A 14512-nucleotide genomic window follows, 5' to 3' on the forward strand; every position below is an offset into this window, starting at 1 on the left:
TTAATACAAGTCTAACTTTTTTTTAACATTTTTGAGAATTGTTTATTTTGTTCAACTTTTTCAATAAATATACATATCTACGGGAATCGTCGCATAAAATATCACAAAGCGTTCAAATTAAAGTCGGCAGAATTTCGTATCCGGGCACTAACCTGGCTTCCGTGCGCCTTCGTCGTCGTAGCCGTAGGCCGCACCAGGTGACGCACCGCCACACCGCGTAGAAAAAAAAAACACCGTCCCGACACTCAGTCCGCGTTACAAATCACCGGCGACGCTACTACGACGGGAATCCGTCGGGCTACGCGCGAAATCCCGCGAAAGTATTAAAAAGTCTTAAACGCTTTGGGGACGATAACCGGTTTACGCGATTTGATACCCGCAAAGTCCCTCTAATCTAGGCCACTTCCCAGCACGATTTAACTATAAGTCGCGTCACTCTATATATCATAGCCGGCGATGCCGGAGAGAACGTTTGGCTACGCGCGAGATCGCGCCCGCGGCTCCCTCGCTATCGTTTCGCGCGCGTCAGACAGAGAACGAGCGTTACCCGTCGTCGGGGCAACGCCCCGCGTGACCCGCGCGCGCGCGCCATCTACCACCGTATTCGGACGGTAGGAGGAGCCGGCAAGGCGCAAAGTCATGAGTATTACGCGGGGCGCGGGGTCGGCGGCAGGGAGAGGATTAACGCCGCGTCTGGTTGTATTGTTTACGCTCTCCCCACCCCGCCCGGCGCGTATACGGGGCGTTTTGTTCGGTCGGCGTTGTTCGAAAATCGCACGGACGGCAGCGCATAGGAAACCGACAAAACGATAACATTCGAAACCGAGAAAAAGAGAGAGAGCCGCGTTTTCAAATCAATTTTCCGTTGTCTCCCCGCGCGGCGGAAATCAATTTCGGCAACATATCGAAATAAAACGGAGAATAGAGTTGGCGGCGGTGTCAATCAAACCGGTCTGAGGCGGAGGGGGGGAAAGCGGCCACGCCTCCGGCCGATCGGCGGACGAATCGGGGTCGGGGTGGGGGCGCGCGAGTATGGCGTCCGCGACAATCATCGACCGAAGCGCGGCGGATTTCGCCGACGACTCACGGGACGCGTGCCTCGTGCCTCGGGTATTTGTACGCAGCGCAAGTCGGATCGTGACGGTGAGAGGTAACGCAGACTAAATCATCGATGCCCCAGTTTTTCATCGTTCGCGTCTCGTCAGGAATGCAATGTGTGAAAGAACTCGAAATAAATAAGAACTATAAGTTCAGATTTTCACCAAATTATATATATTCACATGACAACTGTTTCGACAACACCGTATCTTTATCAAAAATAATATTTACAAACTACATGCTATATATATATATATACCGAAAAATTAATAATGGTGAGGTATTTAAAACTAATTGATCGTTTGTTAATCTCCATGGCTTCCAATAAATTTAGTTTTCTACTTTTTGTGGTTGTATGTAAAATGTCAAAATTGTCGTCAAAAATGCGTTTTCCTGTGTTTAAGTGTGTAGCATTATTAGAATCTAGACTATTGTTTTTAAACGCTCTTTTATGTTCGTTGAGGGATCTACCTGTTTGTCCGATATAAATTTTATTACAAAATCTTCCTTTCAACCTGTAGACACCTGATTTTTGAGATTTTGGACACTCCGTTATATTGCTTTTTTAAACCACATTTTTGCCTACAACAACGGAATTGACAGAGGAAGCCATATTACAACAAGCAAGAAAGGGTGAGGGAGAGCACCAAAAGGAAGAAGAAGATGAAGAAGTTGATCTGGGACCACCACCAATCATTCAACAAGCCCTATATTCAGTTAAGCTGCTAGAGAACTTTTTTATGTATCACGGGGAAGGTGTCCCTCTCGAAGAAATGGTGAAAATGCAAGCCAAAGTACGAGATGCGTATTGGCATACTAAAAAAATTCAAAAGAAAATGACCGATTATTTATAACATTAACTGTAGTTCTTAAATATTTATACAAAAATGTTCCTAAGTAGTAATATGTATATAAAATAATTAAATATAACAGAACACATATGTGTATTATTATTTTTCAAGTGCTTATAACTCTTTATAACGAAAATTCTTTATGTAAAAATATCAGATATATAAATTAAGAATAATATAGGTCCAAGGACGGAACCTTGCGGTACACCTGACGAGACAGGGAGAAATTCAGAACTTACATTGTCAAGGGCAACTCTCTGACATCTGTTAGCTAAGTAGTTTTCGAAAAATTGACTCGAAACATCATTGAAGCGCACATAAGTTTATGGTCAAGCCGATCAAAGGCTTCAGAGTAAGCTAAAGGTATAAGTGCAGTCGCAAGACCATTATCTAAAGAATTAATAATGTGGGGTGTCGAATAATTGACAATCCATTACTAAGTTTTAGTTCGTAATATAGAGAATAAAAAGTTTAGTGGCTGTACCAAATTTTATTTCAAAATATTTACGTGTTTCGAAAATATTTACAAAAAATCACCTCTTCAAATTTAACGCCCTGTATGTTAAAAACTAAGACGTTTTGGACTCTAGTTTATACGAACTTCTATCCTTACTTTGGATCACGGAATACGTGGTTAAAATATTGACGTTTAATTTCGGGACACCCTGTATACGCGGGCGCGTTTCCGACGTCCTAAGCTGATTTTAATTGCCTCATCAATCAAATACGTGAGACCACCTCCCCTCGTAGGTAAACTGGCGTTATTTAAATACTTTGGGAGCTAATGTGTTTTAAAATTTAAAAGTCGGTGGGGGGGAGAGGTCGATTGATACTCACCAGGGAGGACAGATGTGCGCCCCAAGGTTAGCTACTGGGGCCCCCATATATAGCGTGTAGCATCTCATTTGTTATTTCTTTTAGAAAAAAATGTTAAATACGAAAGTTATAGACGCAATAGTTCGAGATTATTTTCAACTATACGGGGAGATTCATAAATACGTGGGGGACGCTAATTTTTTTAAATGGATTAGTAATGTGACAAAACTTTAAGTAAATGCCTCAATTTAACATATTTTTAAGCCAAAGAACATGGGGGTATTTTTCCCGAATTTTTTTTCATATTGGCGAACTTGTAATTTTTAAAAATAAAAAATAATTTTCAATTGTTTCTTTTAGTATCATCTATAACTTCGGACTATTTGGACAGCCTGTATAAGCGATACGTCCATATAACGAATCGACATCGGCGTTTCTCACGGCTCGGTATTTTCTCCGGCAAATCAAATAAAGGTTCATGCGCGGAGATTAAGAATTATAACGTTTTCCACGACAGTGGCGTGTTTATTGTCATAATTTATTGTCAATCGGATAAAAACGAGATGCTTAATCCTAGTGCGGTATTTTGACGATCAGCGAGCTCGAATTTGGGACGAACCCCGTTTACGTAACGATATCTGTCCGTACATATACCGGGCGTTTCGAAAAACCTGCCGCCATTGGCGTAAACCCAAACAATTTTTTTACGCAAAAAATAAAATCATAAATCATCATTAAATGTCGATATTTTCAAAAAATAAGCGTCTGATTCGAATTTCTCATCGTCAGAAAACACCTTTATGTAAAATTTTGCAAGCTTTTGGGATATTACTTCGAAGCCCCATTTTGGGCCGAAATACCAGCTCGAAAATCGATTGTCAGTAATTTATGATTTATATCTCGCTTATTTTAAACTGTGAGAAATTGAAATCTATATACAATACCAAAAAGTCTGGCCCAAGTGGTACCGTTTGCCGTCGGGAATGTTTTATGTGGAAGGCTGAACATTTTTAACAATTAACAATTAAATGGAGGGGGTTGGGGGGGATGGGGTACTTTACAGTATCTACGGATGGAACTTATCGACTTTCATCTTCTGTACAAATTTCAACCTTCTCGGAGCAACGTAGGTATTTCAAAAAATTAAAAACTTAAATTTTTGGGGAAAGTCGCGACCAAGCACATACGAAAAATTTAGATCGAGCTTAATGTTAAACGATCCGGCTGAAACTTGGAACTGAGATAGGGGGTTGGGGAGGTATTAAAAAAAATTAGTCGGTTGTTTAATTATAAGTTTCATAGCCCCCCCCCGACCCCGCACGGGGTGCAAAATATTGGTAAAAACACCCTACGCAGAAATTTACCCACTTTTGAGAGATTTTGAGAATTTTGAATTTATACGTTGTATACCTTGGTCCTTCCTCTATCCGACGATACCAAAAAGTCTCGCCGAAGTGGTGCCGTTTGTCATCGGGAACAGTTTATGTGGGAAGCTGCAAATTTTTAAGAAAAGCTTAACCACACATAAATGGAGGGGATGAGGGGGACTTTATGATATCTGCGGATAGGCCTCATTGACCTCCATCTTCCATAAATATTTCAACCTTCTCGGGGCAACGTGTAAATTGTTGCGAAAAATCACAATTTTGGATTAACAGCAAACATTCAAAATTAAATTGCCTTCATTGTTTGGACGGACAATATGATTTGTTTTGTGTGTAGATAAGATTAATGCAGATAATGTAAATATCTGCTTTTTAAACTATGTCATTCATCAGTCTTTAACAATCTCACATTTAGTGACACCTCTGAAATGTTTTAATGGATTGATTAGCAGAAAAGCTATTTTTTTTCACCTACTTTCCTATATGCCAGAATAAAAGTTTTGAATTGGTGGAATGGTCCAAACAAAACTTACAAAAATTTACTTTAAAAATATCGCCAAGATTAAACAGATCAACTTCTTCATCTTCTTCTTCCTCTTGGTGCTCTTCCTCATCTTTTATTGCCTATTGTAATATGGCTTCCTCTGTCAAGTCTGCTGTTGTAGGCAAATCCTGATCTATCACCATCACGGGCTTCGCCACTTATCTGTCCATAATTTATACCATGTCTCTGTTTGAACTGTTTGAATGCCAAGCTGTTCAGCAAACGCTTCTGCTTTTAGTTTTACGATAGGTCCAGAGAGCGGTACATTTTGAAGACGTTGCTGTTGGAACTACTGCAACATTGCCCGATCCAAATCTTCCACTCTCTGGACCTATCGCAAAACTAAAAACGGAAAAGTTTGCTGAGCAGCTTGGCATTATCGATTTCAAGGCTTCGGAGGGATGGTTGGATGGTACAAATTGTGGACAGTTAAGTGGCGAAGCCCGTGACGTCGACAGAAACGTCACTAACGATTGGCTGGAGAAGACGTGGCCAAAACTAGCAGAAAAGTACCCTGCTCACGACATTTTGAATGCTGACGAAACTGGTATTTTTTACAAAATGGCGCCAGATAAAACTCTTCAATTTCGAAGCGAAAACGTGATGACCGATTATTTGAAACACTAAATGTAGTTCTTAAATATTTATATAAAATGTTCCTAAGTAGATGTTAAAATATGAATATGTATATAAAATAATTAAATATTACATTTCCGTATTGTTATTTTTAAAGTGCCTCTATATAACGAAAACTCTTTATATCGAAAAAAAAGCAGTGCCTTCAATTTCGCTATATAGAGTTTCGACTGGATTATAATTTTGTTGATACAAGGTGTCCCAAAAGTGTCCCCTCCGGCATAAACTTGGTTATTTTAAATGGAACGCCCGGTTTATACCGACATTTTTGGTACCCTTGGTTAAAATAAAGGTCGTAAGAAAGGTTGTGTGTTTTTTTTTTTCATATTTTGATTGCTCCGTATAAAATTGTGTTGTGACGCTACTGATCCAAGTGTTGCAACGAAAATTTAACTCAATCGGTTTGAAACAGTCGCATCAGCTTATACAGGGTGTCCCAATAATGGGTGGGACCGTTTTGGCGAATTGAATTAACAAGATTTTCAAATGGACCACCCTATATTTTTATTCAGATATCATTTCTACAATAAAAAATAATGTAACTTTGTATAGTGGGTCGTTTTATGTGGACACGGTGTACATCGTAAACTTATCGTCTCTACCTAATCCTGGACTTGGTAAACATGCGTGACCAAAGAGCGCCTAATCCCCGTTACATAGTGGGTCCATTCAAAAGGCGCTGCGCCAAAGAAACGGTTCCCTTTCGATGAGGTACCCGTATGATAATCGACACTTGAGGGGAACCGAAGCCAAAACACTTTACAATATATATATTATGTACTGTTAAATTGGCGTTCACACGCCTAATCCACAAGCGTTGTAAAGATAAGTCGGCCTTAACGCCGTATTAAGCTGGCGGTTAATTCTACCGGGCTACCTTGTTTTCTTTTCCTTAATTTAAAAGTAGTATTTCGGATATTTTGTCAGTTATATATGCCCTCAAACCTTTTGGTATTAATATAATTTTTTAAGAAAAGGCAATGGCATTAAATATATACGAGGGCAGCGAAAAAATTTCCCGCACTGAATATGAAACAAACAAAGTAGAGCAACAATTTTTTATTATTTTTCAATATAATCCCCCTTAACTTCAATATACTTATTACATCTCTTTATCAACAACTCAATCCCTTTCAAAAAAATATTCTTTTTATCTGCAAAATGAGCTTAAACAGCCTCTTTCGACCCAACTTCGTCGTTAAACCGCCGTCCGCGTAAGTCCTTTTTCAAATATCCAAACAAATAATAGTCGCTGGGGGCCATATCTGGACTATAGGGAGGATGATCTATCTGTTGGAACCCACAATCTAAAATGGCAGCTTGTGCAACACCAGCAGTATGAGCAGGTGCATTATGATGCAAAAGACGCAGTCTTCCTCGACGTTTTACACGTCGGCAGTCTCGCAATTTATGTAATAATGTTGCGTAATATTTACCATTGACAGTGGTATTAGTTTCTTTAAAATCTTTTTTGTTGACTGGCAGACTCTGAATTTTCTTGGAGGCGCTTCAAGAAAATTCAGACGAAAGGTTTTTAGCGACCCATCTTGCACTAACCTAAATGATCATGCAGGATTCGACGAACACTTGTATCAGAAAGCTTAGTAATTTCTGAGATTTCCTTGACCTTTAAACGTCGATCACTCAATACCACCTCTTCCACAATCGGAATATGTTAAAAAACCAATGGTCCTGACAATAGGTCGAAGGGGTAAACCTGGTTTGTGAATCTTTGGGAGTCACACCAAAAACGCTATTAGTAGATTTCACATTCACTCGGAAACAGGTTAACCCATTGGTGAAACAAGATTTATTAGATTGCTCAATAGTATCTTTAGACCCAAATTATTTTGAATTTAGTGGACAGATTTACATCTCTAAGGAAGGTTTGATTATGGGAAACCCACTTAGTCCTTTGTTAGTCGAGATTTTTATGGATAATTTGGAATATATACTTGAACATCCTTTATGTAAAAGTTTTCTATGGTGGTGTAGATACGTGGATGATGTCTTTGCTTGCTTTGTTGGAACGGACATTAAATTACATTAACTCATTACATAATCGTTTAAAATTCACTATCGAGATTGAACAGGATAACCCTATTAATTTTTTAGGTTTTATGGTCATTTTTCGGTATATATAGCAGCAGGTAACTTGTAAATATTACATTTGACAAAGACACGGTGTTGTCGAAACAATTGTCATGCAAAAATATATAATTTCCTGAAAATCTTTTTTTATTTTGATAAATGCATTTTCATCAAGTGAAAGCCACCTCAGTTCAATTTTTATTAATTTTTGATGTTTTCGTGTGATTTAGATATTAATGATCAAAATATTGTTCAAACGTAGAAAATGTGCTCCTGCGTTACAATTCAGGGAGCACGCTGATTTTCTTTTTTTGATTCACTGACCCTCCCAACGCTGTACATTTACATCCGGGATCCCTCTCTCCGGAAGATAGATTACCGCCGCTGTATGGTCATTAAGCACCTGATGCGAGGCGTAATTTTTTTCGCCAGCTCGATGATGATCGATTCACTGCGTCGGGCATGATCAAATATATGAGATAGTAGCATTAGGTTAGAACCAGCGGTTTTTATTTCACGGTCTCTTGCATTTTTGATAATAATAATTCCGAAACCCTGTTTACAATCGAATTTGGCCGATCGGGGTAATAGTTTTGGAGAAAATGAATTTTTTCGGGGCACCAACATAAACCAAAAAAAAAATCAAAATTTTTTAAAAAATGCTTCGCCATTCTTGACGGCGCCCAGTTTTAACAATTTAAACGTAGTCATACACTGAAGGAAGTCCGATGGTCTAATATGAAAAATCGACGATATCCCCATAAATGTAATCTTTATCACAAAATTATAAGATCGCTATCTTTTCAAAAAAATCAGCTTTCGCACGGGCAGATCGTGCTACGTATTTATTTATTATGTGTATTTTTCCTGCATAGCGCTGCTACCTTCTTCTCAGGATAGCTTTAAAAACGGAGGCTCAAAATATCTTATTTTGTTCATCTGAACCGTGTTATGATCAATTATCATTACAAAGGGAACACAATTTTCGGTTTTTTTTATATTAAAGTATTAGTATGTTTTAGATATTTTTACCTATAAACGGCGCACCCTGTATATAATTCAAACAAAGTTCGAAATACAGGTTAGAGCCCTGAATTTCCCGCGTTTCCTGGTATATGATTTTTCCAATACAGTAATTGGTGTTCAAGAAAATACTTGTTTTATGAAACCATGTGGTGCGGAGTAATAATAAATGACGTCATCGCGTCTAGATTGAAGGCGAGAAATCTCGAACAGGGTACGTGATAGACAAAAATCGTAAATACAAAAAATATAGCTCTCGATGTGGCCTATAACACTGTTTAAACCAATTGGCCATATGTTTCACCAATTTTCTGGGCCTTTTAGATTATTATCTATTATTGGAAAACCCTGTACATAGTCGAAAAATGCCTCAAATAAATTTTATGGCACTGTATCTTGCGCGTCTGCTCGTTAAAGGATTTTGCCGGTCAAGTGAACGATTATGGAGGAAAATATATTTTTGTAGAACGTAAAATTACCCTGTATATTTTTGAAAAATTTTCAAGAATAAAAGTTTATAGAGCAGTATCTTCTGCTTCAATAATTTTTTTGGTCTCGTAAACGGTTTTTGAAAAATGATGTTTTTTGTAGACCCTTGCACACGCGGTTTTTATTTTGATTTAAATACTTCCCGACCCCCCAACACCCCCATTTACAATAGGTTCCGTCACGGGGCAAAGCTGCATATATGTGCCAAATATAAAGTCAATTGCTATTAATTTCGGATACTTAACGTGTTTCATAGCAATGTTCAAAATACAGTCGAAAATCGGGAAAAAGAGATGAATGCCGGCGTCGGATCGACGCCATTTTCTACAAACTTATGTATCTCGTAGAGGGTAAAAAAGGAGACAAATTTCAGTTTTATAGCTCCAACGGTCCGAAAGTTATTCAGGAAAAACCAAAAGACGAGAACGGAGAACAGAGAACGGACAGAGAAAACAAAATTTTTTTCGATATTGATCATTTCCTCGAAAGACACAAGATTGCTTTCGAAAAATCGTCACGCGTCATCGCGTAAAAAAAAACTGGCAACAGAATCACGACCTTCTTGTTGTGGTCAATTATCATTTCAAAGAGAGACCAATTTTCAGTTTTTCGCAAATTACCGACGCACCCTGTACATTTTTAAAAAATCATCAAGAATACCGTCTTGGGGAAATGATTTTTTTCTCGATACTCTGCAAGTGCGGCTTTTAATTTTTAAAAAATTCTTCACGACCCCCCAGCCCCACCAGTTTCAATAGGCTTCGTTAAGGCGCTAAGCCCTATATATGTATCAAATTTCAAGTGTCAATTCAACACTTACCGTGTTTCATAGCGAAGTCCAAAAAACAGATGAAAATCTAAAAAAAAGATGGACGCCTTGGTTTGATCCTACCCATTTTTTACTGGTTCTTACCTCGTGCACGGCTTAAAGGCAGCCAGATTTGAAGGTCGTGCTGCAAAGCGTTCAAAAGATATATCCAATTAATGCCAGGTCTACAGAGAAACGGAGAACGGAGAACAGAAGAAAAAAAGTTTTTTTTTTCGACGCTGATCATTTCACCACCACCGCGAGTCGTCAGCGAATAGAGCGGTAGGAAGCTGTGACCCGTGAATGTTTCCTTGAAACATTGAGGTTACGTTGTATGCGTCTAACGCGCGTGGCGGCGGATTTTAAGTAGATTTGACGCGGCACACACAAAGCTTTGTGTAATTAGGAGGGGTTCGAACGTCCGCGTTTGAACAAACATCGCGACGACTGCTCCTTTTGTAGTCGAAGAGGTCACGTGTCGGGGAACGATGTTTCGTTTACCCTCCGCCGTTTATTCAATTTAAGGGAAATTGAATCGGTTCACGGCAGATCTAAAAGCGATGCTCGATTCCTTGTGGATTTTTCAAGAACTCGCCCTCACAACTTAGCTCCCTTTTTTCTGATTTGATTGATTAAATAATAATAATAATAATAATTCATCGCCCAAACATGCATAAAGCTGTCAATGTGAGTTTTCGAAGTAAACATACAGGGTGTTCGGAAATTGAGTGCTGCAAGTTGGAGGAAAGAACCCTGAGAACCTGCTGAGTGTGCAACACTCGGGACATACGACAATGGGAAAGATGCGCAGCTGGCATTTAGTTAGACTGTTTTTTTTTATATAAATATTTAAGAACTACATTTAACATGCCAATACGCATCTCGTACTTTGGCTTATATTTTCACCATTTCTTCGAGAGGGCCATCGTCCCCATGATACATAAAAAATTTCTCTAGCAGCTTAACTGAATATACGGCTTGTTGAATGGTTGGTGGTGGTGCCAGATCAATTTCTTCACCTTCTTCTTCCCCTTGGTGCTCTTCCTCGCCCTTTCTTGATTGTTGTAATATGGCTTCCTCTGTTAAGTCTGCTGTTGTAGGCAAATCCTGATCTATAACCATAAAATCTTGCAAGTCCTCACTTGCAAACGTAATTGTTGTTAATGGCTGATCATCTTCCAAGTCCTGTTCGCATTCTTTTTCGGTAGTAAGTCCTGCATGACGATAGGAGTGTTGAATTGTTTCGTCTGTCACCTCGTTCCGAGCATATTAATGGAAAATTTGTCTTCGGACTCGATCATTTCCATTAAAATGTTTTTCCCGTATCGACTCTCAAGACTTTTTATTTATTGGCTGTGATACACTTGTTGTTTAGGCTTGCAGAAATATATTAAAGAACGAGCTTTATGACGACAGTTGAACATTGGTTTCATTAAAATCAATTGGTTGTTAATAATAACAAAACAAATGTAGTGCTATTCAAGACGAACAAGAGCAAAGTAGCTGAACTTGGGAATTCCACGTTAGTTATGTTGAAGTTGGGAGTGGGAGTTGCGGAGACATTGAAAAAGTATTTATAGTACAAAAGCGTGCAATCAGAATATTTCTAGGTCTAGAAACTAGACAGCCGTGCAGAGGAAAGTTCAAATTTAATGTCTTAACAGTAACTGCAGTGTTCATACAGGAGTGCGTCATGTACTTTTTAAAAAATAGATCCTGTTTTACTCCTGATGAATCACAAACTGTTTATGCAACACGCACACAGAATTTTAGTTTTCCTCACCATCGACTCACAGGGACTGGAAAGGGTCCTTATTACCGGTGCATAAAAATATTCAACAACGGAATGGATACAGAAGATTAGAACAGTTAAAATCTTAAAGAAAGAAATTTTTCAAAATAAATAGGAACTAAAAGTTCAGATTAGATATTATATATTTCGACATGACAATTGTTTCGACAACACCGTGTTTTTATCAAATGCATTGACATTTGTGTGTTGTCGAAACAATTGTCATGTCAAAATATATAATTTCGTGAAAATCTGAACTTTTAGTTCTTATTTATTTTGATAAAACCATACACTATGGAAGAGTTTTACACCAAGATCAGGCAATTATAAATATTGTTATTTAGACGCTATTTAATGTATGTACATATAATTTAAATAAAGATATATTATTATTATTATTATTATTATTATTTATAACGAAAAAAAAACAGCCCCTTCAATTCCGCTATATAGACTTTCGTCTGGATTATATAGACAGGGGGCTACGTTGGCGAGGACGCCCTGTATACGCGACGCGAGGCACACACCCGCTTTGTAGTTGCTTCGCATTTGGGTTTTCATCAATAATTCGGCGGGAGGGGGCGGCGTCGAGTCAATCGTAATTGGCTTCCGCCGAAAGTCATCGGAGATGACGCGAGGCAGATAAACGGTGGCGGCTTTGCATTTCCCGCCTGCGGGGGTGTGTTATCTCTCCTTCCGAAACGTATTAGCTGCCAATTGTGTCTGACGGGCGGCGGATTGTTCCCCCCACGGGTCCCCCGGGGACCGTCCGACAAAAACGGTTCGTTTTTCGTCAACAGATGTTGCTCATTACAATCACTCATCGTTGTGTACACAACGTCTACCGCGGAGGCCCTTTGTGAGTCGTAATGTGGCAGTAAATTGTCTGTCTTGTTTGGCCGTTTATTGTGTTATCTGTTGTCGGGAGGGAGGGTCGGGGGGCCAGCGCGGAAGTGATTTATGTCGTCGCCGCCGCCCTTCGAAGGTACGCGCCACACAAAAAAGGGCGGACAGGACGCGGACCGTTTTCGCAAAATAAGGGAGCAGCTCGCCGCGTTTTATCAAACCGATGGAATTTTTTTATTACATTATATAAATATATGTGTATTATATATATTGTGAATATACTTTTTGAACTAAGGTGGCTTTTACTTGATGAAGATCCATTTAACAAAATATAAGGTTGTTCGGAAAGTCATTTCGTTTTTTCCCGTCAGAGGACTTAATTGCGTTTTTTCGAAACCAACTTCAAACTTAAGCCGCATAACCATTATACGTCTTGAGAGCTGATAATGCAAGGCTTGTGTGTGAAAAAGTTCTATTAATTCTACGCAGTAGTTTTTGGTTGGTGCCCTTTTAAATATGGAGAGCAATAAGCAGCATTTTCGTCATATTTTACTTTTTTACTTCAGAAAACGTAAAAATGCTGTCCAAGCGAGAAAAAAATTGACGGATGTATATGGAGAAGGCGTGTTAACAGTACGCCAGTGCCAGAACTGGTTTGCAAAATTTCGATCCGGCAATTTTGATGTCGAAGATGCACCACGGTCTGGAAGGCCGGTCGAAGCTGACAAAGATGCGATAAAGGCATTAGTTGATGCAAATCGGCGAATAACCACACGAGAGATCGGTGAGAGATTAAATTTGTCGAATTCGACTGTTTATGGCCATTTGAAAGGCATGGGCTTAACCTCGAAGCTCGATGTGTGGGTGCCCCATGTCCTTACGGAGCGAAATTTGTGTCGTCGCGTTGACGTGTGTGATTCGCTCCTCAAACGTCAAGAAAATGATCCATTTTTGAAGCGGATTATTACTGGGGACGAAAAATGGGTTGTATACAACAATGTTAAACGCAAGAGGTCATGGAGCAGAAAAGATGAACCGGCTCAAAGCGTGTCAAAAGCCAACATGCTCTCCGTTTGGTGGGATGTCAAAGGAATCGTTTTTTTTTGAGCTTTTGCCGGACAATACAACGATTAATTCAGAAGTCTATTGTCATCAACTGGACAAATTGAATGATTCACTTAAAGAGAAGAGGCCCGAATTAATCAACAGGAAGGGTGTAGTGTTCCACCAGGATAATGCGAGACCTCACACAAGTTTGGTCACTCGCCAAAAACTTTTACAGCTTGAATGGGACGTACTGCAACATCCACCATATTCTCCAGATCTGGCGCCTTCCGACTACCATTTGTTCCGGTCCCTGCAAAATTTTTTGGATGGCAAAACCTTTACCTCAAATGAAGATGTCAAAAACCACCTGAACCAGTTTTTTGGCAGCAAGGACCAAAACTTTTATGAGAGGGGAATTATGTTACTGCCAGAAAGATGGCAAAAGGTGTTGGACCAGAATGGCCAATATATAATTTAATAAAATATTTATTCATTATACGAAAACTGTCTTTCATGTTCCCCAAAAAAAACGAAATGACTTTCCGAACAACACAATAAGAACTAAAAGTTCACATTTTCACGAAATTATGTATTTTTAATTGACAATTGTTTCGACAACACCGTGTCTTTATCAAATGTAATATTCGCAAACTACCTGCTTCTATATATACCGAAAACTGGCAATAAAATATTAATTAATGTTGTGAGAATTTAAATTCAATGAAGTAGAGGCATTCAAATCTAACTGGTCGCTAAGCAACACATTTGTTAATCTCCATGGCTTGCTACTTTTTGTGGCAGTGTTTCTCTGTGTTTAAGTGTGCAGCATAATTAAAATCTAGACTATTGTTTTTAAACGCTTTTCATGTTAGTTAATGCGTTTCTTGGAGGATCTACCTGTTTGTCCAATATGAATTTTAGGACAAGATCTGCATTTCAACCTATAGACACCTGATTTTTGAGATTTTGGACATTTCGTTTTATTGTTTTTTAAATATTTTCTTATTGTGCTATTTTTAAACCACATTTTGACAAATGTTTTGAAACTTTTTCACTGGGTTCTCCTATGTATGTAATTGTTTGAAA

The 14512-nt window shown here is 38.8% G+C and overlaps 1 protein-coding gene across 1 annotated transcript in view; it reads right to left on the reverse strand.

Moving 5' to 3' along the window:
* The window catches only part of LOC132700497 (pituitary homeobox homolog Ptx1), an 87513-nt gene extending 87121 nt beyond the window's left edge, over positions 1–392 (reverse strand). Inside the window, exon 1 of the mRNA XM_060667854.1 lies at positions 153–392. The gene's annotated coding sequence lies outside the window, so the exon portion shown is untranslated. The remainder of the gene's footprint in view (positions 1–152) is intronic.
* Positions 393–14512: the final 14120 nt, after the last annotated feature.

This window comes from Cylas formicarius, unplaced genomic scaffold (genome assembly GCF_029955315.1).
Source record: "Cylas formicarius isolate icCylForm1 unplaced genomic scaffold, icCylForm1.1 PGA_scaffold_4__25_contigs__length_36172078, whole genome shotgun sequence".
NCBI lineage: Eukaryota > Metazoa > Arthropoda > Insecta > Coleoptera > Brentidae > Cylas > Cylas formicarius.